Source organism: Schistocerca nitens, chromosome 5, assembly GCF_023898315.1.
Source record: "Schistocerca nitens isolate TAMUIC-IGC-003100 chromosome 5, iqSchNite1.1, whole genome shotgun sequence".
In the NCBI taxonomy this organism is placed as follows: Eukaryota; Metazoa; Arthropoda; class Insecta; order Orthoptera; family Acrididae; genus Schistocerca; species Schistocerca nitens.
Genome location: NC_064618.1, coordinates 821,750,858 through 821,768,885, shown reverse-complemented (window position 1 = coordinate 821,768,885; position 18,028 = coordinate 821,750,858). Strand labels below are relative to the sequence as shown.

Below are 18,028 nucleotides of genomic sequence, written 5' to 3'. Positions count from 1 at the left end.
CTCCCTCTCTTCTCATATTCCAGCAGACACATACCAACACATCTAATCCATTCAAATCTGCTGTATCCCCCCCCCCCCCCAAATGTACATATTCACCCACTAACCTGCATCCCTATTACCGTTTTCTTTCTTTATTTATTTATTTTTGAACTAATTGGGTTTCCATGTTGATTTTCATAAGTTTTTGCATTTAATTATCAGCTCTCCCACAGGTTTCACCTATTTTCCCCTTACTTCAGATGTTCCGTTACTGTCATTTTTCCCACGTGTTTTCGCATATTTTTCACACATTTTTTAATGGAATTTACTTATTTTTATCTGTGTCATGGACCCTTGCTCCTTCCATCTATGCCACTACAGAAAAGTTTCCTTATCCCTACCTAGACTCAGTCCCACATACTGTTCTTGTGTTGTTGCCTAGTTCATGGAACCCCCCAAACTGCATTATCATCAATTTACCTATCTTCTTCCAATATTCATTCAGTCTATAGCCCTTGCCAACCGAGTCTGTAAATCCACATAAATCACACCCAAACCTCCTTTCAATACCTCCTCTCCATCCTGCTCTGCAGCCCCAAATTCCTGCAGCCCAACTCTTACACTGAAACTCTTGCCCTCCACGGAACTTTAACAGAATGCACAAAGCCACCTAAAAAGACTCTACAAGTTGTTCACCTCCTACTTAGACTACCACTACTTATCACCTCTACAACCCCCCCCCCCCCCACCCCCCTCCAAAAAAATCACCTCAAACACATCAAAACCTGCCTCGCAGAAATACTACATTTCCCACGTCCTCAGAAACTCTGTCCCACCACCACACAGAATCCAGAACCTAAACAGACCCAAAACACAGTTATGAACCTTCCCACCAGAACACTTAGTGCCACAGAAGTATCAGTCTTTCCAAAGGCCTTACCTTTTGCCCAACTCCCAAATTCAATCACACTGGACTTGTTAAAGAGCTTCTCCCCTTCTCCCTGTGCCTACAGTGGAAACACTTTTTTGCCACCAACTCTCCCAGTCAGACTCAACCTGAAACCAATATTGAATCCTGTCTTACTCAGTTCACTCCTCCATCCAACTGTAATCAACCCCCGCACTGCACCCAAATAACTTCCTGTTAACATTTCAGAATTTCTTAATCTCAAATCTTTCTTCATCACAATTCCCCAAATCCCTCAACATGGAAGCTGATGTTACACCTTCAGATAGAACATCAATCTGCCACCTAAAAAAATATCCCGACCTTATAATCCACCTCCTGACAAGGCTTCACCGCTGTGGTTTTTAATAACAGGGATTACCTGGCGGATGGACTCTACCAGCTGTCAGATTCACCCACCTACAACCCATGCCACAGTGACCACATTCCCGAAATCCAACAGAATCCCCAGTCTCACCTGAAGTCCTTAGGTCCACCCCTGTTGCTCCACACACTCCTACCTTCTACATGCTTCCTAAAGTCCCTAAACCCAGGACATCCCAATCTCGCCAATTACTGTGTCCTCACTGAGAGAATCTCTGTTCTCATGGATCAACACCTTAAGCCTATTACCTGTAACCTACCATCTATATAAAAGACACCAACCATTTCCTCCCCCATCTCTCCACAGTTCCTGTTCCTTTACTACACAGCACCCTCCTCACTACTGTTGATGTCACCTCTCTCTACACTAACATTCCTAATGCACATGGCCTTGCTGCAACTTAACACTACCTTTCCCAGTGCCCAACTGAGTCCCAATCTGCAGCCTCCTTCCTAGTCACCATGACTAACTGTATCCTCATCCACAATTACTTCACCTTGGAAGGCATCAGCTACAAACAAATCTGTGGTGCAGCAATCGGCACCAGAATTGCACCATCCTATGGTAACCTATATAAGGCATATCTAGAGGAATCCTTCCTTAGCATCCAGAATCCCAAACCTCTCACTTAGTTCACATCTATTGACAACATCTTTGTGATCTGGATGAGAGTGAGGGCACCCTATCCACATTCCTCCAGAAGCTCCACACTTTCTCCCCATTTGCTTCACCTGGTCCTTCTCAGCCCTACAAGCCACCTTCCTTGATGTTGACCTCCACTTCAAAGATGGTTACATTAGTATCTCCACGTCAGACCAACAAACTGTCAGTAATACGTCCACTTTGACAGCTGACACCCATTTCACACCAAGAATGTCTCTTCCATACAGCCTAGCCGTCAATGGTCATTTCATCTGTAGTGACAAGCAGTCACTCTCCAGATATATCAATGGTCTCAGCGAGGTCTTCACAGAGCAAAATTACCTTCCCCATCTTGTACAGAAACAGATCTCCCGTGCTTTATATCTCATATCGCCCACCACCTCTCACATTCCCACCATCCAGCCACAAATGAGCATGCCCACAGTGACTCAGTACCAGTCAGGACTGGAGCAACTGTATCACATTCTCTGCCAGAGTTTTGACTAGCTCTCAGTGCCCAGAAATGTGGAATATCCTACCCACTATTCTTCCGAGCCCTCCCGCAGTGGTATTCCTATGCAAAATTATTGTCAATTCCTCTCTAGCTCTGTTCCCAACCCCTTGCCTCATGCCTCACATCCCTGCAATACACCTACATGCAAGACCTGTCCTACACATCCTACCACCACCACCACCACCACCACCACCACCACCAGTCCAGTCACAGGTATCACCTACCCCATCAAAGACGATCTGTGAAAGCAATCACGTGATCTACAAACTAAGCTACAATCACTGTGCTGCTTTCTACGAGGGTATTACAATCAACAAGCTGGCTGTCTGCGTGGATGGCCACCAACAAACTGTGGCCAACAGACAGCCACACCACCAAAGGTGGTGACCACGATGTCCATGACATGCTTCACTTCAATAATTGCTTCATAGCCTGCTCATCTGGGCCCTTCCTACCAATACTAGCTTTTATGAATTATGCAAGTGAAAACTCTCCCTGCAATACAGCCTACATTCCCATAACCCGCCCTGGCCTCACCCTTCCCTAGTTCCTGTCCTTCACCCACTTGTCCCCTTCCCCACTCCCATTCCAGCACTATGCAGCATTCTATCCCACCAATGCACCCAACAGTCCTTTTCCACCTGACCTCCTATTTCTCTCCTATTCCACTCCTCCCCCCCTCCCCCCACCATATCTTCCAATTGCACCTAGCATCCCTACCCTGCTCCACCTCATCACTGCATGTTCTCACAAACACCACTACACCCGCCCCACCCCTACCCTGATATCTCTCACCCTTCCCATCCCTGCTTGCTCACAGGGTGCTCTCAGTGGCCAGAGACAATTGTCATATGTGTGAGAGTTGTGTTTGCATGAATATAAACCACGGAAATCACTTTGATGGTTCTTTCTGCATTTAAGTAACACAACTTTTTGAATCTGGCATAAAAGATTCTGCATTTCATGGAAAGAATTTTTATATTTGCCTTTTCCTTTTTTTTTTTGTCAACACATGGCATTCACTCCCACTGTGGATGTTGTCATAATGTTTTGGCTACTTAGTATACATATTAGGAGAGAAGCAGCTACTTCAACGGTAGTAGGACTAACAACACTCACCCACTGTTTTTTCTATTATTCAATACTACTTATTCGTGAAATACACTGGCCACTAATTTCAGAGAACATATCAGTTCTCTACATAGTTGAAAATTAAAAACATAATATGAAGTGGAGATGAAGAGGGAGAGGGAAACGAAGGGGGAAGAGAAATAGTGTGAAAGGGAGGGGAAGGGAGGGGATGTCGAGAGAGAGAGAGAGAGAGAGAGAGAGAGAGAGAGAGAGAGAGAGAGGGGGGGGGGGGGGGGAGTGGAAGAAGACATTACACAATTTGGACAGAGAAGGAGTAATGTGGACAGAAGAAAGAAGGGAAAAGGACAAGGTAAGCTCAGGCACTGGGAAGAAGGTTTGCGGAGGTTTAGGCAAGGGGGATTGCAAGACATGTCTTACACTTTATCCTCTGTAAACCTCTCATCTTCTTGTGCAGTCACTGAGTCATCTGTCGAAAGAGACTTGCTCGTTTCCCACTATGCCGTCCTTGCGCCCTTCCCTACCCCCTCGCTACCTCCATCAATCAAGGTAACTCCTTTCAATAATCGATCACCAATAATCAGTCTCACCATAGCCACAAGAGCATACATTTGTGTGTGTGTGTGTGTGTGTGTGTGTGTGTGTGTGAATGTGTATACTTCTATTAAAAAAAAAGAACAAGAGCTCAGAATCTAAAGTAAAAACTGTTTCTGTTAAATGTTTCTGTTAAGACTTTCTGTGTTCCACAGATCAGTCCTCTACAAGTTTCTTCTTCTAAGGACCCCCAAATAGATTTTCACAAAATTTCCAATTACCAACTTCGCGTAATGTTCTCACTGTATGCTTTTGTAGGATAAATACTTTCTTTAACTTAGCTACATGATCCCAGAAGAAAATGCAGTAGGCAGTACTGAGTGAAAGTACATTAGGTGTCGAGTAAAACTACAAAATGGGAGAGATTTCTACAGCAAAGTGGGCAGGATTGAGTTTTTTGGCTCACTTAACCATGTATTTTTGCCACGTCCATTTACTATCCATCTGGATGCCTAAGAATTTCACACATAGAGCTCCATCCAATTTGTGTTCGTTGATATCTACTTATGGTACCCACAAGTCATTTTTATTTGTTTGTAACTGTATAGCACAAGTCTTTGCGAGATCAATGGTTAAGCTGTCTAGTGTGAACCAGTTTTAGGACTATTCCAATATTCTTCTGGCTGTGTCTGCCATGCATGTACTTGGGCACTTTATCAGTATACTTTTATCATCAGCGAACAGCGAACATCAGTTCTAGAAGATTCACAGTCTCTGATAAATTATGTAGGTCAGTTATTATAACTATTATTCCTATGGTTTACATTCATTTTACATTCTTATGTAAATTGTTACATATACATATACACAGTACAAAAAGAAACATTATAAAAAAAACAAAGACTTGAAAATTTTGTATCTGAATATCTAGATCTCTTAACCATTCCACAGATTTCCATGTCACCAAGGGCAGTTCATTGCGGAAATTTTTGTAATAAACATTCTTCTATCACGTGCCGTGTAGTCTGTACAGTGACTGCACAGTTGCATGATGTGGCACCCTTTAACCCTCAGTTCTACAAACAGGCATCACATGTCGATTCAGAGCTGTCTGTAGTTTCCTGGGAAGACGAAATCTATTTACAAATTTTGCAGAATCAGTAATAAGGTAAGTTTTTGCTGGAGGAAACTTCTGGCAAATCTCTCTTTACTGTTGACACACATCACATATATGACAGGTGCATCTTGAAACGGCCAGAGTGATTTTGTGGATGCAAGTCTACCAAGAGGTAGATTCTGTAACTGGTGATACACCAGTGATTTCTGATGAGTAGCACACTTCTGGAACATTCTTGCGGCTGATGCTTCTCATCCGACTGATGGTAGTGCATCATTACACAATACAGGCAGCCATGGAAGTAGTGTCGATTTAGTACAAACTAATTATTTTCATTGTCCCCAATTTAGTTTAACATCAACTATGCATGCATCTGCACTGGTTTTCCTTACTGGAGCACAGTACTCTTGTTGTAGTGTAAACCAATGCCAATGTAGTTACATGAGCTACATGTAGAGTATCAGGGTTTGCAACCGGTACTGGCCCAGCTAGTTTTCTAATGATGTCAACTATGGTATTCACTTTTTTGCTGTATTTTCTGTTCTTAAAAGTAAGATCAATAACAGGAGAGGACCAAGAATTGAATTTTTGTGGGACATCATATTTAAAGAATCCTGTGTCCAAATACAGTCTTATTTCTTTGGTATTATTTGTTAATGTGATCCCTGTGTTCTAAGACACAACTGCACCCTGAAACAAGAATGCCTTTAATGCCAAATTTTACTTTCCCTTGTAGAATTTTGTTATTTATACAAGTGAAGGCTTCAATAGGGTTACACAAAATTCCAACAGGGTACTTATTCTTTGATTGATCATCTAAACTTCCTGCATTGAATTCCAGTTCTTTCTTATATTTTGAATAAAAATATTCAGCAATGGCAGAAGAAGATTTGTTGTTCAGAGTTTCCAGCAAATTATATATAGTCCTTAGCCAATTATCATTGATTTTATGACAACATACAGTAACATAATGGCAGTTATAGCCTGAGTGAAAAGGAAAAAAGTGCTTAAAATGAACATGGTTTATTTTAACCAATAACCTTGCCAGGATATGACAACAGAATTAACTGTTAAATGTAATTTGAACAAAAAATTACAAGAAAATTAAAGTGATGCTAGGCTGTAAAGGAAGTAAAACATTATTTTAAAAAACATTTACTTTACGAACAATCAGCTTTTTGGAGCAGACAGAAATAAAAGTGCATTATCTATTTCAATTCTTCATTAACTAAAACGGCCTTACTGTGCTGGTACTGTGAACGGCTGAAAGCAATGGGAAACTACAGCCGTAATTTTTCCCAAGGGCATGCAGCTTTACTGTATGGTTAAATGATGATGGCGTCCTCTTGGGTAAAATATTCCGGAGGTAAAATAGTCCCCCATTCGGATCTCCGGGCGGGGACTACTCAAGAGGACGTCGTTATCAGGAGAAAGAAAACTGGCATTCTACGGATCGGAGCGTGGAATGTCAGATCCCTTAATCGGGCAGGTAGGTTAGAAAATTTAAAAAGGGAAATGGATAGGTTAAAGTTGGATATAGTGGGAATTAGTGAAGTTCGGTGGCAGGAGGAACAAGACTTTTGGTCAGGTGAATACAGGGTTATAAATACAAAATCAAATAGGGGTAATGCAGGAGTACGTTTAATAATGAATAAAAAAATAGGAGTGCGGGTTAGCTACTACAAACAGCATAGTGAACGCATTATTGTGGCCAAGATAGACACAAAGCCCATGCCTACTACCGTAGTACAAGTTTATATGCCAACTAGCTCTGCAGATAATGAAGAAATTGATGAAATGTATGACGAGATAAAAGAAATTATTCAGGTAGTGAAGGGAGACGAAAATTTAATAGTCATGGGTGACTGGAATTCGTCAGTAGGAAAAGGGAGAGAAGGAAACATAGTAGGTGAATATGTATTGGGGGGAAGAAATGAAAGGGGAAGCCGCCTGGTAGAATTTTGCACAGAGCATAACTTAATCATAGCTAACACTTGGTTCAAGAATCATAAAAGAAGGTTGTATACCTGGAAGAATCCTGGAGATACTAAAAGGTATCAGATAGATTATATAATGGTAAGACAGAGATTTAGGAACCTGGTTTTAAATTGTAAGACATTTCCAGGGGCAGATGTGGATTCTGACCACAATCTATTGGTTATGAACTGCAGATTGAAACTGAAGAAACTGCAAAAAGGTGGGAATTTAAGGAGATGGGACATGGATAAATTGAAAGAACCAGAGGTTGTAGAGAGTTTCAGGGAGAGCATAAGGGAACAATTGACAGGAATGGGGGAAAGAAATACAGTAGAAGAAGAATGGGTAGCTCTGAGGGATGAAGTAGTGAAGGCAGCAGATGATCAAGTAGGTAAAAAGACGAGGGCTAATAGAAAACCTTGGGTAACAGAAGAAATATTGAATTTAATTGATGAAAGGAGAAAATATAAAAATGCAGTGAATGAAGCAGGCAAAAAGGAATACAAACGTCTCAAAAATGCGATCGACAGGAAGTGCAAAATGGCTAAGCAGGGATGGCTAGAGGACAAATGTAAGGATGTAGAGGCTTGTCTCACTAGGGGTAAGATAGATACTGCCTACAGGAAAATTAAAGAGACCTTTGGAAAGAAGAGAACCACTTGTATGAATATCAAGAGCTCAGATGGCAACCCAGTTCTAAGCAAAGAAGGGAAGGCAGAAAGGTGGAAGGATTATATAGAGGGTTTATACAAGGGCGATGTACTTGAGGACAATATTATGGAAATGGAAGAGGATGTAGATGAAGATGAAATGGGAGATAAGATACTGCGTGAAGAGTTTGACAGAGCACTGAAAGACCTGAGTCGAAACAAGGCCCTGGGAGTAGACAACATTCCATTAGAACTACTGATGGCCTTGGGAGAGCCAGTCATGACAAAACTCTACCATCTGGTGAGCAAGATGTATGAGACAGGCGAAATACCTACAGACCTCAAGAAGAATATAATAATTCCAATCCCAAAGAAAGCAGGTGTTGACAGAAGTGAAAATTACCGAACTATCAGTTTAATAAGTCACAGCTGCAAAATACTAACGCGAATTCTTTACTGACGAATGGAAAAACTGGTAGAAGCGGACCTCGGGGAAGATCAGTTTGGATTCCGTAGAAATGTTGGAACACGTGAGGCAATACTAACCTTACGACTTATCTTAGAAGAAAGATTAAGAAAAGGCAAACCTACGTTTCTAGCATTTGTAGACTTAGAGAAAGCTTTTGACAATGTTAACTCGAATACTCTCTTTCAAATTCTGAAGGTGGCAGGGGTAAAATACAGGGAGCGAAAGGCTATTTACAATTTGTACAGAAACCAGATGGCAGTTATAAGAGTCGAGGGGCATGAAAGGGAAGCAGTGGTTGGGAAAGGAGTGAGACAGGGTTGTAGCCTATCCCCGATGTTATTCAATCTGTATATTGAGCAAGCAGTAAAGGAAACAAAAGAAAAATTCAGAGTAGGTATTAAAATCCATGGAGAAGAAATAAAAACTTTGAGGTTCGCCGATGACATTGTAATTCTGTCAGAGACAGCAAAGGACTTGGAAGAGCAGTTGAACGGAAAGGACAGTATCTTGAAAGGAGGATATAAGATGAACATCAACAAAAGCAAAACGAGGATAATGGAATGTAGTCGAACTAAGTCGGGTGATGTTGAGGGTATTAGATTAGGAAATGAGACACTTAAAGTAGTAAAGGAGTTTTGCTATTTGGGGAGCAAAATAACCGATGATGGTCGAAGTAGAGAGGATATAAAATGTAGACGCAATGGCAAGAAAAGCGTTTCTGAAGAAGAGAAATTTGTTAACATCGAGTATAGATTTAAGCGTCAGGAAGTCATTTCTGAAAGTATTTGTATGGAGTGTAGCCATGTACGGAAGTGAAATGTGGACGGTAAATAGTTTGGACAAGAAGAGAATAGAAGCTTTCGAAATGTGGTGCTACAGAAGAATGCTGAAGATAAGGTGGGTAGATCACGTAACTAATGAGGAGGTATTGAATAGGATTGGGGAGAAGAGAAGTTTGTGGCACAACTTGACTAGAAGAAGGGATCGGTTGGTAGGACATGTTTTGAGGCATCAAGGGATCACAAATTTAGCATTGGAGGTCAGCGTGGAGGGTAAAAATCGTAGAGGGAGACCAAGAGATGAATACACTAAGCAGATTCAGAAGGATGTAGGTTGCAGTAGGTACTGGGAGATGAAGAAGCTTGCACAGGATAGAGTAGCATGGAGAGCTGCATCAAACCAGTCTCAGGACTGAAGACCACAACAACAACAATCTATTTCAATAAGAAATTATACTTTTTGCTAAGAAAGCTAAGAACAAAACTCTAATACAATTTGACCAACACAATAATGCAAGGAACAATAATAGACTAGAATGATAAGGACACATACATGAACATTAAGTGAAGTCCTTTTAATGATAAAACTACTTCATTCTGAGAAACTCCTTTCTCAGACTTTCCACGAGTTTTGTTTTCAGGAACAATAAGATCAATCTCTCTCTCTCTCTCTCTCTCTCTCTCTCTCTCTCTCTCTGATATGTCACATTGACAGAGCTTTTTTGGTTGTGTACCCAATGTCCATTTTCTCAGGTTGCAACAGATTTATACTGTCATTCAGATCTATTTTGAAGCTTGTCTATTTACAGAAAATTTTTTTGTGTGGCGAATTTTCTCATTAATTTGTTAACCATAGACACAGGGGAAGTATAGAAGAAAGGAGCTAAGGGAGCATGTGATTGAAATTTAGGCAGAAACTACTCACTCAACTTGAGCAGCCACCGAATGAAAAAAGGCAAAATTAGCTATCAGCATCTCGTCCCTTAAAGACTTGCATATTACTTGGTAGCTTACAAATTCCACTAGTGACCTTAGGTTTCAGTTTTAACTCCTCCTGTTCCTTTTTTACCCCTTCTGCTTCCTTTATACATTTTTAAACAACCATTAACATTTGTTGAGATCAGACTGACACCATTTTATTTTTGAACCACCAAAAGGCACAACACTGCTGCAAGGAAACAAAGGTGCTTGTAATATTGTTGAAATTGGCTTACTGAGAGGGAATGTTTTTAAATAGATCATATAAAGCCCTCAGAAACTGAACAAGGTTCTAACAAACACTAGTACAACCTATCTCAACAGCATCGTGCACTGTGTGTAAGTCACATGTTGCAAAGTCCATAGACATGGGATCACCTGCATTACCCTCAACTTTAAGCTTGCTTGTTCTCTTAGGAATGCCTTATTGCCTTATTAAGATCATGGCCATCCATAGACACCTGAACAACTTGCCTTTTCAGATTTACCTTAGGCTGAGATACACATGCACAAAATGCTTGAGCTAATGTAGAGTGGTCCCCCCCCCCCAGTAACTGTAAAATTTCACCATGAGTGAGAAGTGTGGGCTTTGTTGTAGGTTTGCGAGTAGTGGGTTACAGTGTGGGATTTGTTCAAAGTATTTTCATTGGGGGGGGGGGGGGGGGGGGGGGAATGCAGTGGGGGAAGCCAGTGGGCATTCTAGTGAGATCCTCTCCTGGGAATTCAGGATCTGCAGTAGAGATTAGTTGATAGAGGAGCAGGAGTGTAAGTCTGTGCCCTTCAGGTGCAGTTACAACACACAAAGAAGGAACTACATAGGCTGAGGAGAGTTAAGGGTGGTGGGGAATGGGAACTGGCAGTCGGCAAGAAGGCAGCTAGGAGGAGGAGGAGGAGGAGGAGGAGGAGGAGGAAGTGGTGGTATTCAGACAGTTTTACTTTGCGTATATGCAATAGATTTGACCAACTGTCAGTGTAGAGTGCAGAGGAGCCTCTTGTAGCTGTAGGTGTAGGTAACATGCAGCAATCCACAGCAATTAGGAGGCCTACGTCAGTCACGAAGTCTAACAGAAAGAAGGTTCTGCTGCTAGGTAGTTCACACGGTAGAGGTGTGGGCCAGCAGTTGCAGGAAGTGTTGAGAAGGGAAGCATTGTGAAGCCTAGAGCAGGGTTGGCTCAGGTGACTGACAGCATAGGGGAGTTATGCATGATTTTACGAAGAAGGATCAAGTAGTGATAGTGGGTGGAGCAGGGAATGGTCTTTATAGGGATGGGGAATATGATGTAGATGGTGACCTGGTAAAGATAGCAACTCAATCTGGTGGCACTAATGTGCTTTTCGTGCAACAGTTTCAGTGTCATGATCGGCTTCATCTTAATGCGGCTGTTAGTTGCATTAACATGGGGCTGGGGAGGCGCTGAAGGCAGAGCGCATGGGTCACATTTCAGTGGTGCCAGTTGTGTATATCAGTAGATCAGCTTTCACTAGCCATGACCTGCACCTCAATAGGTACTGGAAGGGGAGGCTGGCAAAGCTTAGGTGATAGTGTAGTGGGTGGTCATGGGATCATTCATGGAAAAATTCCTGTAGCAGTTGGTGTTAGAGCTGCGTCTCTTTTAGATTGAAGTCAGCTGATAGGTATACCTTCTTAAAGGAAGTCCCTCTAACTAAGGCCTCACCTTCAGTGGACATCATGTTTCCAAGTAGAGAAGGAATTAGCACATTTCATCAAAATATAAGAGTCATTAGAGATAAAGTTAGCGACTCTTAAATTATCAATATGTCGGAGCACCACTTAAATAATTTGGCAATTCAGAGGTTTCCTTTACCAGGATAGCCAGATTAGCTGGCTGTTTTTCACGGAGTTCCTTGTGGGGTGGGGGAGTAGCTATGTACGTAAAAAACAGTATTATGTTTGAGTCCAAAGACATATCAAGGCACTGCACTGAACAGATATTTGAATGTTGTGGAGGGGCAATTCAATTTAGTGAAACTAAACGTCTAATTGTTGTCGTTTACGGGTTCCCTAATTCTGACTTCAGAGCATTTCTGCTCAAGCTAGAGGGTTCTTGATTCACTTTGTAGGAAGTACTAAAAATTAGTTATATGTGGTAATTTAGTATATGATGGAGCAAGAAAAATGGTGTTTGTAGATCTCCTAAATTCATATGCTCTCATGCAGACTGTGCTTTTTTCCAACTAGGGCGCAGGGGAACAGTAGCATAGCCATAGACAATATTTTTGTTCATTTTTCATTACTAGATGGGCATTCTGTTAGTAAACAGGTGAATGGCCTTTCAGACCATAATGCACAAATTTTAACACCAAAAGGCTTTTGTACTCAAACAAATGTCACATATAGCTACAAATTATGTAGGAAAGTTAATCCAAGAGCAATAGAGAGTTTTTTTAAACCCTATCCAGGAACAAGAGTGGCAGAATGTTTATAGTGCCGATAACATAAATGATAAATATAATGCTTCCCCTAACACAGTTCTCATGCTCTTTGAGAGTTGCTTTCCATTACAACATTCTAAACGGGTAATGGGCAGCCTGGGTGGCTGACTAGTGGGATAAGGATATCATGTAGAACAAAGTGGGAATTATATCAAAATGTTGGAAGTTGGCACAATCAGGCTGCAGTGGCTGGGTCCAAGGGAAAGTAATAAACTCTTCCTAGCGAGCATGTAACCATTGGTAAGTTACGTCGAATGAGAACCACAGCAGCACTCGAAATGTTAGTCAGTGAGGACAGAAGTCATGCAATGCATTGCCCCTACTGCCCCAGTCCCCACTGATCCTCCAGCCACCTGTGTTGCACTGTTCCCATTGCAGGCTTTAGCTCAATATTAACGAAACCAACTGCCACAACCAAAAGCCCAGTGGCAACTTCTTAGTGCTCTAATTACACTATGTTATGCCTTCCACTAAAGATCTATAACCAACCTTATTCACACACAATCTGCAATCAGATCAGTAGCTGCTGGCATGCTGCAACAATACTTTTTCAGTATATATGCACATGTATCATGCCTAGTATCCCCGATTCAAAACAAATTGATCTGAAAAAGCTACAAATTCCCCTAAATTCACACTTTGCGATCATATCGTGTCAGTAAACAAGGCAAAATTTATAATTGAACAGATATACATGTAAACCACACCAAATAGTCTTCATGTCTTGGTCACATCACAGTGCAAGGACATAAAATCATGGCAAAACAACCATCAGGGAAGTATGGCCAGACGGCAGTGACAGGCTATACCAACAACAAATGTCTGCTCGGCTTGGCTCGGCCAGGCTGGGTTGGGCTGGCTGGCCACTGCACTGGACTGGACTGAGTGAGAGGAGGGGTAGGGTACACCTAAACACAGGTGGCGGCCAGTCACACAGCATTGACCTGAGAGGGAGAGGCGAACAAAGCCCTGCATTGAGCCACACAGGAGGGGAAAAAAAAAAAAAATGCCTATATCCTAAACCAAATCAGGTACCATGTCTTTACATAATTTTATGGCAAAATGCAAAGATTTCCAGAAATCTTCAGAACAAAAAAATTCTCCAAGTTTTCCAGGACAATGGACCTCCTCTTATCAAAGAGACTGGAAGATTGGTTCGAGGTACAGAGCACCATCTTACCTTTGTGGTGGGAAAATGCCCTTAAAGGCAGAAGAATTGACAATGATCTACAGCATGAGGATCATAATGTAATGAAAACCACTGCATTAGAGATACATATGTATATCCACAAGAAATCTGAACTATAGCTGAGTGTCATGATGGTTTTACCATTGGCATAAGATTCCAGATTTGTCCCACATTTGAATCTCCAGAAGGTGACTGCCAAGGAGGAGGTGATCATGAGAAAAAGGCTGAAAAACCAACCAAGGGGTAACATTCTAGAAGTTGGAGTGTGGAGTGCCAGAATTCTGAATATGGCAAGAAAGTCTGAAAACCTGAACAAAAAAATGCAAATGCTCAATTTAGATATGCTGTAAGTCAATGAAGTGAAATGGAAAAAAGATAAAGATTGCTGGTCAGATGAGTATAGGGTAATATCAAAAGCAGAAGAAAATTATGTAACAGGATATTTAAGAATAGGAAGGTAGAACAAGGAACTAGTTACTGTGAACAGACCAATGGCACAATAATTTTGATTGGAAACGAAATAAAACCAACACCAACAACTACAGTTATACATGCTGAAGTCACAAGCGGAAGATGAAAAGCTAGAGAGAACATATGTCAACACTTAATCGGTAATTCAGTACACAGAAGAAGATGAAAATCTAATAACCATGGGCAATAGCAAGCGTACGGCTATAGAGAGAGAGAGATTCTGAATGAAACTCATTTGGCAATCAAGAGACCAAGGCATGAAAGCTTCAATAACTACCATAGCAGAATATTATCAAATGATCTTTCACAAAACACAAAGAAATTCCAGTCATGTGTGAGGACTGTTACTGGCACCAAGTTAGTGTACAGTCACTCATTGACAACACTAGAACTGTAACTGAGGGTAGCAAAGCAAAAGCAGAAATGGTTACCTTCATTTTCCAGTGTTTCTTTACAAAAGAAAACCAAGCAATGTTGCCCCAACTTAATTCTCATAATACTGACAAGCTGAGTGAAATAGATGTAAATGTCAGTGGTATTGAGAAACAGCTGAAATTAATAATTCCTATCAGATTCTCTATCCAATTTGCAGCTGAGTTAACCTCACTGTTAACTAGAATATACTGTAGATTCCTTGAACAAAATATTGTGCCCAGCAGCTGAAAAAGCACAGGTCACACCTGTCTACACGAAGGGTAGTAGAAGTGATCTACATAACTATCATCCAATATCTTTGACATCCATTTGATGTAGAGTCTTAGAACACGTTCTGAGCTCACACATAATGAGGCATCTTTAACAGAATTACCTCCTCAATGCCAACCATCACAGATTTCGGAAACATAGGTCACGTGAAATCCAACTCACAATTTTCTCACAGAATCTCCTGAAAGCCATGTATCAAGGCAGGTAAATACAGTATTTCTCCATTTCCAGAAAGCATTTAACTCAGTACCGCACTTACACTTATCAATAGTAGGATCACATGAGGCATTGGACGAAATATGTGAATGGACAGAGGATTTCTTGATAGGAAGGAGTAGCATGTTGCCTTGGATGGATAGTCCTTGTCAGATGTAGAAGTATCTTCGGTCGTACCACAAGGAAATATGTTGATAAGATTCCTAAGTGGTGCAATGTCTGGCAGCTTGCTTTGAATGTACAAAAATGTAAAATTTTGCACTTAACAAAAAAAAAAAAAAAAAAAAAAAAAAAAGAAAAAAAAATCCATAGTATCATATGAACATAATATTAGTGAGTCACAGTTGAAATCTGTAAACTCATATTTGGATGTAGCACTTAGTAGGGACATGAAGTGGAATGATAACATATATTAAGTCATGGGTAAAGCAGGTAATAAACTTCAGTTTATTGGTAGAATGCTAGGGAACTGCAATCAGCCTACAAAGAAGCTTGCTTACAAATCTGATGTGTGACCCATCCTAGAACACTGCTCAGGAGTGCAGGACCTGTACCAAAGAGGACTAGCAGGAGATACTGAATGCATACAGAGCCGTGGGAGAATCACCGATATGTTGAAGGAACTGACCTGCCAAACTGTTGAAACTACAACAAGAAAGTCCGCTAACAACGTTTCAAGACCCGCTTTAAATAACAACTCTAGGAATATACTACGAACCCCTACATATTTGCTCTCATCTGAATCATGAGAATAAGGTTAGTTTAATTACAGCACACACAGAGGCATTTAAACAACCAGTTTTCCCACATTCCATATGTAAATTGAAAGAGGAAAAAGCCATAATAACCGGTACAGTGGGACATGTCCCCTTGTTTTTATTATTTTTATTTATTTACACATCTAGTTCTGTAGGACCAAATCGAGGAGCAAATCTCCAAGGTCATGGTATGTGTCAGTACATTAAATTACAACATGAGAGAACACAAGCCATAAGTTTATGTAAACAAAGTCACAATATAACTTAGGAATCAGCTTTATTTTTCAAGGAACTCCTGGACAGAACAGAAGTAGTGACACCTGAGGAAACCCTTCAGTTTCGATTTGAAAGCACATGGATTACTGCTAAGATTTTTGAATTCTTGTGGTAGCTTATTGAAAATGGATGCAGCAGTATACTGCACACCTTTCTGCACAAGAGTTAAGGAAGTGTGATCCAAATGTAAACTGGATTTCTGCCAAGTATTAACTGAGTTAAAACTGCTAATTCTTGGGAATAAGTTTATATTGTTAACAAACAAGAAATGACAGTAAAGAATATATATACGCAGGGTGGTCCATTGATCGTGACCGGTCCAAATATCTCACGAAATAAGCGTCAAACGAAAAAACTACAAAGAACGAAACTTGTCTAGCTTGAAGGGGGAAACCAGATGGTGCTATGGTTGGCCTGCTAGATGGCGCGGCCATAAGTTAAACGGATATCCACTGGTTTTTTTTTATTACATGTTCTTGTAGAACGTAAAGAAATACGATTGTTTTAGTTGGACCATTTTTTTGCTTTGTGATAGATGGCGCTGTAATAGTCACAAACATATGGCTCACAATTTTAGACGAACAGTTGGTAATAGGTAGGTATTTTAAATTAATAATACAGAACGTAGGTACGTTTGAACATTTTATTTCGGTTGTTCCAATGTGATACATGTATCTTTGTGTACTTATCATTTCTGAGAACACATGCTGTTACAGCATGATTGCCTGTAAATACCACATTAATGCAATAAATGCTCAAAATGATGTCCGTCAACCTCAATGCATTTGGCAATATGTGTAATGACATTCCTGTCAACAGCGAGCAGTTCGCCTTCTGTAATGTTAGCACATGCATTGACAATGCGCTGACGCATGTTGTCAGGCGTTGTCGGTGGATCACGATAGCAAATATCCATCAACATTCCCCGCAGAAAGAAATCCAGGGACATCAGATCCGGTGAACGTGCAGGCCATGGTATGGTGCTTCAACGACCAATCCACCTGTCATGAAATATGCTATTCAATACTGCTTCAACCGCACGCGAGCTATGTGCTGGACACCCATCTTGTTGGAAGTACATTGGCATTCTGACATGCAGTGAAACATCTTGTAGTAACATTGGTAGAACATTACATAGGAAATCAACATACATTGCACCATTTAGATTGCCATCGATAAAATGGGGGCCAATTATCCTTCCTCCCATAATGCCGCACCATACATTAACCTGCCAAGATCGCTGATGTTCCACTTGTCGCAGCCATCGTGGATTTGCTGGTTTACATTACCGCTGTTGGTGAATGACGCTTCGTCGCTAAATAGAACGCGTGCAAAAAATCTGTCATCGTCCCATAATTTCTCTTGTGCCCAGTGGCAGAACTGTACATGACCTTCAAAGTCAACACCATGCACTTCCTGGTGCATAGAAATATGGTATGGGTGCAATCGATGTTGATGTAGCATTCTCAACACCAACGTTTTTGAGATTCCCGATTCTCGCGCAATTTGTCTGCTACTGATGTGCCGAATAGCCGCAACAGCAGCTAAAACATTTCCTTGGGCATCATCATTTGTTGCAGGTCGTGGTTGACATTTCACATGTGGCTCAGCACTTCCTGTTTCCTTAAATAGCGTAACTATCCGGTGAACGGTCCGGACACTTTGATGATGTCGTCCAAGATACCAAGCAGCATACATAGCACACTCCTATTGGGCATTTTGATCACAATAGCCAGACATCAACACGATATCGATCTTTTTCACAATTGGTAAACGGTCCATTTTAACACGGGTAATATATCACGCAGCAAATACTGTCCGCACTGGTGGAATGTTACATAATACCACGTACTAATACATTGGTGACTATTACAGCGCCATCTATCACAAAGCGAAAAAA

At 41.1% G+C, this 18,028-nt stretch overlaps 1 protein-coding gene across 3 annotated transcripts in view; it reads right to left on the bottom strand.

Moving 5' to 3' along the window:
• LOC126259454 (pleckstrin homology domain-containing family J member 1-like) overlaps positions 1 to 18,028 on the bottom strand; it is a 102,661-nt gene that overhangs the window by 44,351 nt on the left and 40,282 nt on the right. The gene's annotated exons all lie outside the window — the stretch shown is intronic.